Genomic DNA, 12,593 nt, shown 5'->3' on the forward strand with positions numbered 1-12,593 from the left:
GAAATTGAGAAATTTTGTAAAGCCAACAAGAAAGAAACCAGAAAAAGAAAAGAAGCTTTGAGAGAAACTGAATTAGAAGCAGACATGGCTGATGAAAGAATTAGAATTGGTGGCGGTAATGTTGGAAATGATCGAAATAATGAAAATGCAGCCCAAGGTGAAGAGGTTATTAATGCTAATCTGCCTAGGGGAAGTATGATGGATCATGCTTTTCCTCGGTTTGATGACTTGAAAGAAAGCATAGCAAGACCAAGAATTGATGCAAATAGTTACAAGATGGATTTTGGAGTTCTTCAAATGATTCAGAATTCTCAATTCGGAGGACATCCTTCTGAAAATCCACACACACATCTGAAGAAGTTTGCTATGATTTGTGACATGCAAAAACAACCTGGAGTGTCTGATGATGCAGCAAGATTGAAGCTATTCCCGTTCTCTTTGAAAGATAGAGCATTGGATTGGCTTGATTCTTTATCTCACAACTCCATTACAAATTGGGAGCAACGCACTGATGCATTTCTTGCACAATATTTTCCACCTGGAAAAACTCAAGAATTGAGGAACCAAATGACAGCTTTCAGACCAAGAGAAGATGAAACTCTTTATGAATCATGGATGAGATGGAAGGAATTAGAAAGACAATGCCCACATCATGCCATTCCGAAATGGATGATAAACCAGAATTTCTACACCAATGTCACTCCTACAATTAGAGGGATTATTGATGCTCAAACAGGAGGAGAATTTATTATGAAGCATGAAGATGAAGCTTATGAGCTATTAGAGAAAATTGCAAAGAATACTCATCTTTGGAGTAGTCCAAGAGGACCAGCTCCAACTCAAAAGAGGCAAGCTGCTGGAATATATGACCTTGATCCATTCAACATGATTAATGCAAAGTTTGATGCACTTACAAATGTCTTGACTAAGAAGATGGAAGATTTGAGTATGTTAGTTAGTTCATCATCATCATCTGGAAGTTCACAACAAGTGGCTTATGCAGAGGGAACTACCAGCTGTGGAGTAGACAATGGAGAACAAGCAGCATATGTTGGTAATTATGGCAACAAACAAATGGGGAATCCTTACTCTCAAACTTATAATCCAACTTGGAGGAATCATCCCAACTTTTCATGGGGAAATCAGCAAAGTCAAGTTTCAAATCAGAATTTTCAGCCACAACAGCAACAAGGAATTCCATATCAGCAAAATAGGCAACCATTGCCTAATTTTCAGCAGAAAAATATGAATCCTCCACCTAAACAGCAAGAACAAAGTTCCACCACTGAAGCTTTATTGCAACAGATTCTTGCTAACCAAACTAAGCATGATGAGGAGATGAGAGAGATGAAAGCAAGGCTAGAACAGATGCAGACACATAACAGAATGCTGGAAAATCAGATTGCACAACAAGCATCTTCCTCAAGTACCAAGTCTTTTGGAAAACTTCCAAGTCAACTAGAAAACCCAAGAGAGCAGTGTCAAGCTATTACTTTGAGAAGTGAGAAAGTTGTAAATAATGAGAAAAGTGAAAATAGTGAGAGGAGAGAAAATGAGAAAGAAACTGATGAGGGTGAAAAACAAGAGAGTGAAAAACAAGAGAATGCAGAAAAAGGTAAAGAGGAGGTTGAAGAGAAGGAAGAGAAGTATATACCTCCAGAGCCCTACAAGCCACAACTTCCCTTTCCACAAAGATTTCAAAAAGCCAAGCTTGATAAGCAATTTGGGAAGTTTTTAGAGGTTTTGAAGAAGCTTTACATCAATGTGCCTTTTGTTGATGCTCTTTCCCAAATGCCTTCTTATGCAAAATTCTTAAAAGAAATTCTCTCAAACAAGAGGAAACTTGAAGATCATGAAAAACTGTAGCTTTGACAGAAGAATGCAGTGCTATCCTCCAAAGGAAACTTCCTCCAAAGCTCAAGGATCCAGGGAGTTTTTCAATTCCATGCCACATTGGGGAATCATGTTCCACAAAAGCTCTATGTGATCTAGGGGCTAGTGTTAGCCTCATGCCCCTCTCCATTTATGAGAAGCTCAATATGGGAGATCTTAAGCCAACCCACATTTCTCTTCAGTTAGCTGACAGATCAATTAAGTATCCTGAAGGGATTTTGGAGAATGTGCCTTTGAAGGTTGGGAAGTTCTATATACCTGTTGACTTTGTCATTTTGGACATGGAGGAGGATTCTAATATTCCAATTATCTTGGGGAGACCCTTTCTAGCTATAGCAGGAGCATTGATTGATGTTAAGGGAGAAAATTTGACTCTTAGAGTTGGTGAAGAGCAATTGGTTTTCAACATTAATAATACTATGAAGAAGCATCATTCTGACGCTGATACTTGTTTGAGAATTGATATCATTGATGAGCTGGTTGAAGAACACTTCAGAAAGAGATATCCGGAAGATCCACTTGAAAATTGCTTGGTTCATGGAGGAGGCATAGACTATGACAACCCTCATGTGGCTGCATATGCTCAACATTTAGAAGGTAGTCCACCATTCATTTCTGCTCCAGTTTTTCAACTCACACAAAAGGAAATAGCAGAATCTAAGCAACCATCTTTCAAGGAAGAAGATGCACCTAAGGTAGAACTTAAGCAACTTCCTTCTCAGCTCAGGTATGAATTTCTTGGCACCAATAACACTTATCCAGTAATTGTAAATGCAAACTTGAGTACCTTAAAGGCTGATAAGTTGTTAAGAGTGTTGAGACAATTTAGGAAAGTTTTAGGATATACCATAGATGACATTAAGGGAATAAGTCCACACTTTTTCATGCATAAAATTATTTTGGAAGAAAATTGCAAGCCATCTATTGAACATCAGAGAAGGTTGAACCCAAATATGAAAGAAGTTGTTAAAAAGGAAATTTTAAAGTTGCTTGATGCAGGGATCATATACCATATCTCAGACAGTACTTGGGTGAGCCTAGTACATGTTGTCCCAAAAAAGGGTGGAATGACAGTTGTCAAAAATGAAAATAATGAATTAATTCCCACCAGAACAGTGACTAGTTGGCGAATGTGCATAGATTACAGAAAATTAAATGTTGCCACTAGAAAAGATCATTTTCCACTTCCCTTCATTGATCAAATGTTAGAAAGATTGGCTAGGCATTCTTATTTTTGCTATTTAGATGGGTACTCAGGTTTTTTTCAAATCCCTATCCATCCAAATGATCAAGAGAAAACCACTTTCACTTGTCCATATGGAACCTTTGCTTATAGGAGGATGCCATTTGGGTTGTGTAATGCACCAGCCACTTTTCAAAGGTGCATGATGGCAATCTTCTCAGATTTCATTGAAGACATAATGGAGGTTTTTATGAACGATTTTTCTGTTTATGGATCTTCATTTGACATATGCTTGGCTAACCTTTCTAAAGTTTTGCAGCGATGTGCAGATACTGACCTTGTGTTAAACTGGGAAAAGTGTCATTTCATGGTTCAGGAAGGGATAGTGCTTGGACATTTGGTGTCTAACAGAGGAATAGAGGTTGATAAAGCCAAAGTTGAAGTGATAGAGAAGATGGCTCCTCCTACCAATGTCAAAGGAATTCGAAGTTTTCTAGGACATGTCGGGTTCTACAGACGCTTTATCAAGGATTTTTCTAAAATAGCCAAACCTTTGTCTAATTTGTTAAGTAATGACACACCATTTGTATTTGAACAAGAGTGTTTGGATGCCTTTTGCAGGTTGAAGCAAGCTCTTATCACTGCACCAATCATGCAACCACCTGATTGGAGTCTACCTTTTGAAATTATGTGTGATGCTAGCAACTATGCAATTGGAGCTGTTCTTGGTCAAAGAAAGGACAAAAAGGCTTATGCTATTTATTATGCTAGTAGAACACTGGATGAGGCTCAAACAAATTATGCAACAATTGAAAAGGAATTTTTAGCAATTGTCTTTGCATTGGAAAAGTTCAGACCTTACATAATTGACTCAAAGGTGGTTATATTTTCAGATCATGCAGCCATCAGGTATTTGCTCCGTAAAAAGGAGGCTAAACCTAGGCTCATTAGGTGGATTCTGATGCTACAAGAGTTTGATTTGGAGATTAGAGATAAGAAGGGAGCTGAAAATGTAGTTGCGGATAATCTGAGTAGGCTGAAATTTGATGATGAAGAAATGGATGAAATCCCTATTGATGAGTTTTTCTTGGATGAACAACTTTTATCTCTTGTTACTAAATTACCTTGGTATGCAGACTTTGTGAATTATCTATCTTGTGGAGTTCTACCTCTAGGAATGACATGGCAACAAAAGAAAAAATTTTTGCATGAGGCAAAATTCTATAGATGGGATGATCCTTTACTCTTTAGGAGATGTTGTGATGGTTTAATAAGAAGATGTATTCCTGATGAGGAGACACAGAGTATTATGCATCATTGCCATGCTTCTGATTATGGAGGACATTTTGGAATCTCCAAAACAGCTAGTAAAATTTTGCAAGCTGGTTTCTTTTGGCCAAATCTTTTTAAGGATGTGAGTAAATTTGTGTTGGAATGTGATAAATGTCAAAGGAGTGGAAATTTGTCAAAAAGAGATCAAATGCCCCCAAATGGTATTCTTGAAGTAGAATTATTTGATTTTTGGGGAATAGATTTTATGGGGCCATTTCCTCCTTCATTTGGTAATAAATACATTCTAGTTGGAGTTGACTATGTGTCAAAGTGGGTGGAAGCTATTGCAACTCCAACTAACGATGCTAGAGTGGTAGTGAAATTCTTGAAGAAATTTGTTTTGAGTAGATTTGGAGCTCCTAGGGCTGTAATTAGTGATGGGGGTTCACATTTTTGTAATAAACAATTTGAAAGCTTAATGAGGAAGTATGGTGTAGTGCACAAGATAGCTACCCCATACCACCCTCAAACTTCAGGACAAGTTGAAATTTCTAACAGAGAACTTAAACATATTTTGGAGAAAACAGTGAGCAATTCTCGGAAAGATTGGTCTATCAAACTAGATGATGCTTTATGGGCATATAGGACTGCTTACAAAACCCCTATAGGAACTACTCCATTTAGGTTGGTGTATGGTAAGTCTTATCATTTACCTGTGGAGCTAGAACATAGAGCATATTGGGCCATTCAGACCTTGAATTTTGACCTTAAGCAAGCTGGTGAAAAGAGACTATTACAACTTAATGAGCTTGAAGAATTGAGGATGGATGCTTATGAAAGTGCCCGTATTTACAAAGAAAGAACCAAAGTTTGGCATGATAAGCATCTTAGGAAAAAGGAATTCAAAGAAGGTGATTCAGCTTTGTTGTTCAACTCAAGATTGAAATTGTTCCCTGGAAAACTTAAATCAAGGTGGACTGGTCCATATAGAGTTTCTAAGGTTTTCCCTTATGGAGCAATTGAAATTTGGAGTGAAAAATTTGGGAATTTTAAGGTCAATGGGCATAGATTGAAACATTACATAACTGGAGACCCGATAAAGGGAGCAAGCTGTTACAAGCTCTCCAATCCCTCACCTCTTTTCAGTGAAATTCATGAAAAGTCCAGCTAAGGACTATAAATTAGCCCTCTTGGGAGGCATCCCAAGTCCTTTTATTTTGCTTTTAGTGATTTACTTTTACTTTCATTACTTTTGTTTTTATCTTGAATCTCCCCAAATTCAATTTTTGACATTGTTGAATTTTGTCCCTTGTAGATGTATTTCAATAAAGAAAGGTTGGTGAACTGCTGGGGAGTGATTCTTAACTTGAAAATTTTGTCCTTCAAACTCTCCCAAAAACTGATTGGTTTCTTTGCATAACTTTGTCTGAGAGTGCTACAGTTTATGCAGAGAGGAAGAAGAAATTCTGCAGCAAAGAAGGGTCTGCAACAGATTACTTATGTTCTTGGTGAGGTTGGGTGTGTAACTTTTAAGTATATGTGCTTTTAATGTTAATATGGTGGTAAGTGAGTCAATTTTGTAGTTTTGAGTTTATTTGGGGTGTGAGATTTAAGATGAACATGCTACATTTTCTTGGCATGACTTAGGGAGTTCATCATTTGTAGATAAATGCAACTTTATGCAGATTTTATTGAGTTTTAATGTGCTAAATGTTGATTTGCAGAATTTGAGTCAAAATGGCATGGGTCACAAATGCCTTTCATGCAGGATTCACTTTTACAAGCATGTGTGATGTAATTTTAATGGATTTTGTATATATATTGATGTGTTTTTGGTGATAATTTCTCATGATTTATGCTTAATAGAATTATATTTCTTCATTCTAAGGTATTTTTCACACTTGCAAATCATGTTCCATTGCAATCTTAATCTTGTTGAATTGTGCATAAGCAACTGCATAGCTTATGCAATCCTGCATAACCACAATTCTTGCCATTTTCATCCCTGTTGCAAACTGCATAAGGAGACTGCATAGCTTATGCAACTCTGCATAGCCACATTTTGTCAAATTTCAAACCTGCTGAAACATGCATAAGCAAGGTGCATAACTTATGCACATTTGCATGACTTCAAATTCTGCATTTTCTCTCTCTGTCGAAGTCTGCATAAGGAGGATGCATGACTTATGCACTTCTGCATAACCAAAAACTCCAAAAATCAAAAGTTGCCGAGAGGTGCATAAGCAGAGTGCATAACCTATGCACTCCTGCATGACCACCAACCCAAAATCCCAAAAGCTGCCGAGAGGTGCATAAGCAAAGTGCATGACTTATGCACAACTGCATGACCACTCTCCCTGAAAGTCAAAACTTGCCGAATAGTGCATAAGGACAGTGCATGACTTATGCACTTGTGCATGAGCTATTTTTCTGAAGTTCAAAACAAATTGAAACATGCATAAGCAGGGTGCATAAGTTATGCACACCCATTAATCCCCTTATGCAGTCTTACACAACCAAATACAAAATTTTCTTCGACTCCCATTTTTCCCACCTCCCGACTTCTCTGTTCATTACCGTCCGTTCACCTCCATTTCTCCCGACATTTTCCCTCTTTCCCTTCTTCTCCACGCTTATTTTCGCCACCTTAACCCTAATCTCTTCTTGCATTTTTCTTCTCCATCTTCACCATCGGGAACTATGGAGTCGCCTCCTCACTCTCCTCCAGCTTCTCCTCTCGAGGTCTCGCCATTGTCAATGCGACCTCCTGACCCTAATTCCCCTCCACAAGAGACACCCCCACCACCCTCCACAGCCACGTATAAACGAAAAATCAGGTCAAAATCCACCCGTCCCATGGCCTCTGCACCTCCTCTCTCAAAACACAAAGAACCACCCACCACCCCAAGGTCAGAGCCTCCACCCAAAAAGCCAAAAACTTCAGCCTCCACACCCTCTTCTAGCAAAAAGAAATTGTCAGCAACCTCACAGGTCTCAAAACTACCTTGGTCCCTTCCTGATGCAACTCACAAAGCAACATTTAAACGACTTAAGGAAAGGAAGGTGCAACCCACTAGGTATATTTCTGTGGACTCTCTCCAGTCACTTGGCTTATTTGACAATGTAGTTGCCTATCTTGATGGTATGGGTTGGATGGAATTTGTGCACAAGCAAGAAATTGTTTATCCAGCTTTAGTTTTGGAATTTATTTCCTCATTCTCTGCCACCCTGAAATTGCATGATGTAGATTTTAAGCCAACTATGAAATTTAGATGTTTGGGGCAAAGTAGAGAGTTATCATTGGATCAATTTCATAGCATTCTTGGTTTTGCAATTGATGGGCTATTTAGAGTGCCATATACAGGGGTAGAGGTAGCAAACAAGGGTATTTGGAATGCTGCTCAATTTTGGAGAATTATCACAAACCAACCTCAGACTTTTTCTGCTGGCAGATCAAAAACCTCTCAAATACTTGACCCTGCACTTAGGTTTATTCATAGGCTGATTGCTAGCACTATTTTGGGCAGAGGGAGTAGTTTTGGTGCTGTGGGGAAATCTGAATTATTTATGTTATGGTGTGTATTTCACAAGGTCAAGGTTTCTCCTGGTTATTTCTTTTGTGAGCATGTGCTGCATATTGCCACCAAATCCATAGGTGACATTGTCTTGGGTGGGCTCATAACTGTCATAGCCAAGCATTTTGGTTTTAATCCTGAAGAGCACCCAATATCAGCACTTGTGGACACCTTATATTTTGATGCTGCACACTTATCCAAAACAGGGTTCAGTTTGCCACATTCTGACATTGCACAACCAGTGGCCAGACCTTTGCACAACCTGAAGCCCAACTTTGTCCCATCGGTCCCACAAAGACTCTCACGAACCGACCCCACCCCCTCCTACAGCTGAACCTTCCTCATCCACAGCCCCTCCTGCATTCAACACTAAAGCCTTATTCACCTATCTTGAAAGGCTTAGTGATGATATATACTTTGTGGATAGGAAGCTTGACACTGGTCTTGATACCCTCAAGGATCGTCATGATCACCTATTTGACCTTGTCATGGAAACCAGGGACAAGCAGAAAGAATTGAAGGAGATGATGAAGAAACTCATGATTTTTCTAGGAATGCCACCTCCACCTCCATCACCTCCTCCAGCACCATCATTTTGACAGCAGCCAGATGCAACCAACCCCTTAGCAACATCAATGGACATGGGCAAAACAATAGAACTAGATTAGTTTTTATTTTACTTTTGTTCAAACTTGTAGGACTTTTTCTTTGTACATATGTTCAAATAATTATAGTTTGTTTTGAATTTTGTTTGTTTGTTTTGAATTAGTTTGTTTTGAGTTCTGTTTTTTCTTAAAGTTCTATTGGATGGCCATTACATTAGTTTTTCATTGATTTTCACTGCCTTTACTGCCCTTTTGTGCATAATTGTCCATATATTGTATAATTTTGCATGCTTCTACTGGTGGTTGCACATTTTTCTTTGCTAATCATCATGCAGCAGCTTTTGAATATACTGCACAGGCTGTGAATTCCCCTATGCAAATATTTTGCATAGCTTGTGCAGCCCTTTTATGCCACTTATGCAGAACTGCACAGGCTGTAATCCCCTTATGCAAATGTCCTGCATAGCCTGTGCAGCCCTTATTGCCACTTATACAGAACCGCACAGCTTATACACCCTACTCATGCACATGTTCTGGACAGCACTTTACTCTGCATAACCTGTGCAACTTCTTATGCATCCCTTTATATCTTGAATTCTCCTCTGCTCCATACCAGGTAACTCTTTCTTTTTGTTCTTAATTTTCACTAATCCTGGTTATTCCCTTTGCTTTGAGTTTTGATATTGCATTGCTTGAGACATTGAGGAAAATGTCCAATTTTGAGTTTGGGGGTGCACATTTTGATTTTTGCTTCAGTTTTCGCATTTTGAGTATAGAGCATCTCATCCCATTCCATTTACATATACTGTAAATATTTTACATATTCATCCTTACATACATATACATTACACATTTACACACACATTATACATCACTTAGAAATTGTACACATTGCACACAAATAGACAAATAGATTTCCTCCATTTAGTTAATGCATTACTCATTTTTAGGAATCATACATCATGCATTAAAATCTTTTGCCAAATCCCTTGAGTATTGAAAAGTTGCTTATGAGAGTGATTTGACTCACCCTTTAGTTGGGTTTGTGGATTGAAAGTTTCCTAAGAGGTGCAAAGTTTTGAAGTGTCTATCCCTTGCCTATATCTTCTTAGCCAAAAAGCCACCCAACTAGTCATTTGGAGATGGAAGTGTTTAGAGGGAGTTATTGGATATAAGGTAGTCAAATGATGTCTCACCAATCCTAGAACAAATTTTCTAAACCTTTCAAGGCGAAATACCAGCTTGTACTTGAAAAGAGAGATGATTAGGCATTCTTTGATTTAAACCTTCTCATTTTAAAACCTTTGGCCCTTTTTCCCAATTAAAATTTACCCTTGCAAACCCCTTTGAGCCTTTTTATCCCTAATTTTTTCTTGAAATCCTTATTACTACCTAGCCAATGAACCAAACACTCCAACCCTTTTCATGAGAATAACTATTCATAATATTAGGTACATAAAAAAAAAGAGAAAAGAAAAAATACAATAAAAGGGAGAAGAAATGCTTGTCATCTTGTAAAAAAAGGTGCTAGTATATGTGCTTTTTACCATTGTCATTCAAAATGAAAGAAATCCACCCAAAGTATTAAAAGAAATGAGTTTGGGGGTGGCAAATTTTAGGGACAATCATCAAAAGAAAATGCAAGATACAAGTCTAAAGTATCAAAATGTCCCTCCATTTTATGTGTTTTGTAAAATATGCTAGCACTTGACAATCCTCATTGTGTATTTCTCTCTCTCCCATATAAAAAAATTAATAAAAAAAAAAGAGAAAAAGAAAAAAAAAATATATATATATAATAAAATAAGAAGTGTACCTTATGTTTCAAAATTGAAAATATTCTCATGCTTTGATTCCTTATTACCCATTTTTCTTCTTAGCCTCATTTTGAACCCCATGGCCCCATTACATCCCTAAAAAGACCTTTGATCTCTTGATAGTACTAGCTACATTAGTGGAGATAGGAGTAGGGAATTTGCTTATGGGATTGGAAAATTATCCATTCATTCATTTAATTCCATCACTCTATATAGAGATACTTTAGTTATTGATTGTCCTAGAATTCATTTTGAGCATGACTCTCTCTTTTGATTGGTTGGTTTGGGGATTTTGAACGATAATTGACTTGATGGCTAAGCGGTGAAAGCTTGGATAAGCATTAGATTCTTTGCATTTTGAAGGATGGGTATATGGATTGCTGGTATGGCTGAAGGTGTGTTAAGTTACTTTAATAGGTAATTTTCATAGCTCTTTGGATAAGGCACCCCTAAAAACTTTGCATCACATTTTAAAGTTTGCTTGAGGACAAGCAAAAGCTTGAGTTTGGGTTATTTGATGCATACATTTTGCATAGTCATTTAGGTCTAATTTCATAGCCATTTTATTTTATTATTAGTCATTTTTAGCCAATTTCATTAGTTATTTAGTTAGTTTTTCATAGTTGTCAATTTTGCATTAATTTGTAATTTTTACTTTGTTTTGTAGGAAAAATGGTGTTTTTGAAGGACTGAAGAGAATTTTTGCCATTGAGGAGTGACTTCTACAGCCAAAGATGTCAAAAACAAGTTTTCAAGCTAAAATATGCATTGACCAAATTGTGCATAACTTGCCGCATAAGCTATGCAGATCTGCATAAGGAGAAAAATCACTGTTCCAATACCTGCCGAAATGTGCATAAGGAGACTGCATAACTTATGCACATTCACGCCTCCCTTATGCACTTTTCACGGAATTGTGCATAACCTATGCACCAAGTCATGCAGTTTCGCATAAGTGAACCAGAAACCAGTAAAATCGCATAAGGGACTGCATGACTTATGCAGTCCCATAAAGAGTTCATTAATGAGCTGGCAGAAGATTCCCTCAGAAAATCCCTCCTCAAACACACCATTTTAGGGCTCCATGTCAGAAAATGCTATAAATAGTCCCATTTTCCCATTTTAGAAGGGTGACAAAAAGGAGAAGGAAGGAGCAGAAAAGGAAAGGAAGAGGGAGGCAGCAGTTGAAGAGTCATTTTCACCTTCCACACCATTTTCAACCAAGATTTGCAGATTTTCTTTCTTTCCTTACATTTCTAGTGCTTAGTTTCTTGTTTCTTAGCTTTAGATTAAAGCTTTATTTCCATTTAAACTCAATATATCTTGAAAGCATTATGGGTAGTGAGTAGTTTACCTCTTTGATTCTGGAGTAAGGGTTGTAATATTTGAGATATTTTATGGATTTTGATTGGGTAATCCATATTTTGTGGTCTTAATGAGTTTTATTCATTTCTTGTGTGCTTAATGGCATGCTTAGTGTAGGATCCCATTAAGTGATGTTCTTAATCCATGGTTGAGGCACCGAAAGGAGAAGGCCCTGTAATAGATAATCAAGGAATTGGACTTAATTAACTTAGACCTAGAAATAGGCTAAGGATTAAGAGGATTCACATATTAATTAAAGAACCTAATGGGTCTTAATTAACTCTAACTCCACGAAAGTAGGATTAGATTGATTAAGGCACTCTTTGTCCCACTCGAAAGGGTATTCAAAGGATTTAAGAATTAATCTCCTTAAAACCCGTAAGTTCTACAAGATTGGATAATCAATTTAAAAATCCCAAAATAGCTCGAATATAAAATCCCGAACTCCGAAATCGCCTTTTTATAATTGTTAATTTCTAATCAAATTTAATTGCTTGCCATTTTAAATTTTGCCATATTTCAACTTGCTTATTTCAATTTGATGCAATTTTAGTTTAATTAATACATTGTTGGATAGATTATTAATTTTGCACATATAGATTTCATACTCAAATACCCATCAATTTGTTACTTTAATTTCAAAGATAGTTCAATTTAGTCAACTTTTTATATCAAAAATTCAATCATTAACACAACTCCTCGTGGGAACGATATTTTTTCTATACTACTTGTACGACCCGTGCACTTGCGGTAGGGACACATCACAATGACATGTAATAATTCTTTTTTTGAAAAAAAAAATCATGTTATGCGTTTCAACATCTTAAATGCAATAGTGATATATATTTTCCTTCCAATTTAGCAAAACCCCAATTCAGAATAA

The 12,593-nt window shown here is 37.1% G+C and overlaps 1 non-coding gene across 1 annotated transcript; it reads right to left on the reverse strand.

Moving 5' to 3' along the window:
- Nucleotides 1-552: 552 nt before the first annotated feature.
- On the reverse strand, nt 553-659 carry LOC131175632 (small nucleolar RNA R71). The gene has a single exon (XR_009145826.1). It is a non-coding gene; the product is annotated as a small nucleolar RNA R71 (small nucleolar RNA).
- Between the last annotated feature and the right edge of the window lie 11,934 nt (nt 660-12,593).

The sequence above is a fragment of the Hevea brasiliensis genome, chromosome 17 (genome assembly GCF_030052815.1).
Source record: "Hevea brasiliensis isolate MT/VB/25A 57/8 chromosome 17, ASM3005281v1, whole genome shotgun sequence".
Taxonomy (NCBI): Eukaryota; Viridiplantae; Streptophyta; class Magnoliopsida; order Malpighiales; family Euphorbiaceae; genus Hevea; species Hevea brasiliensis.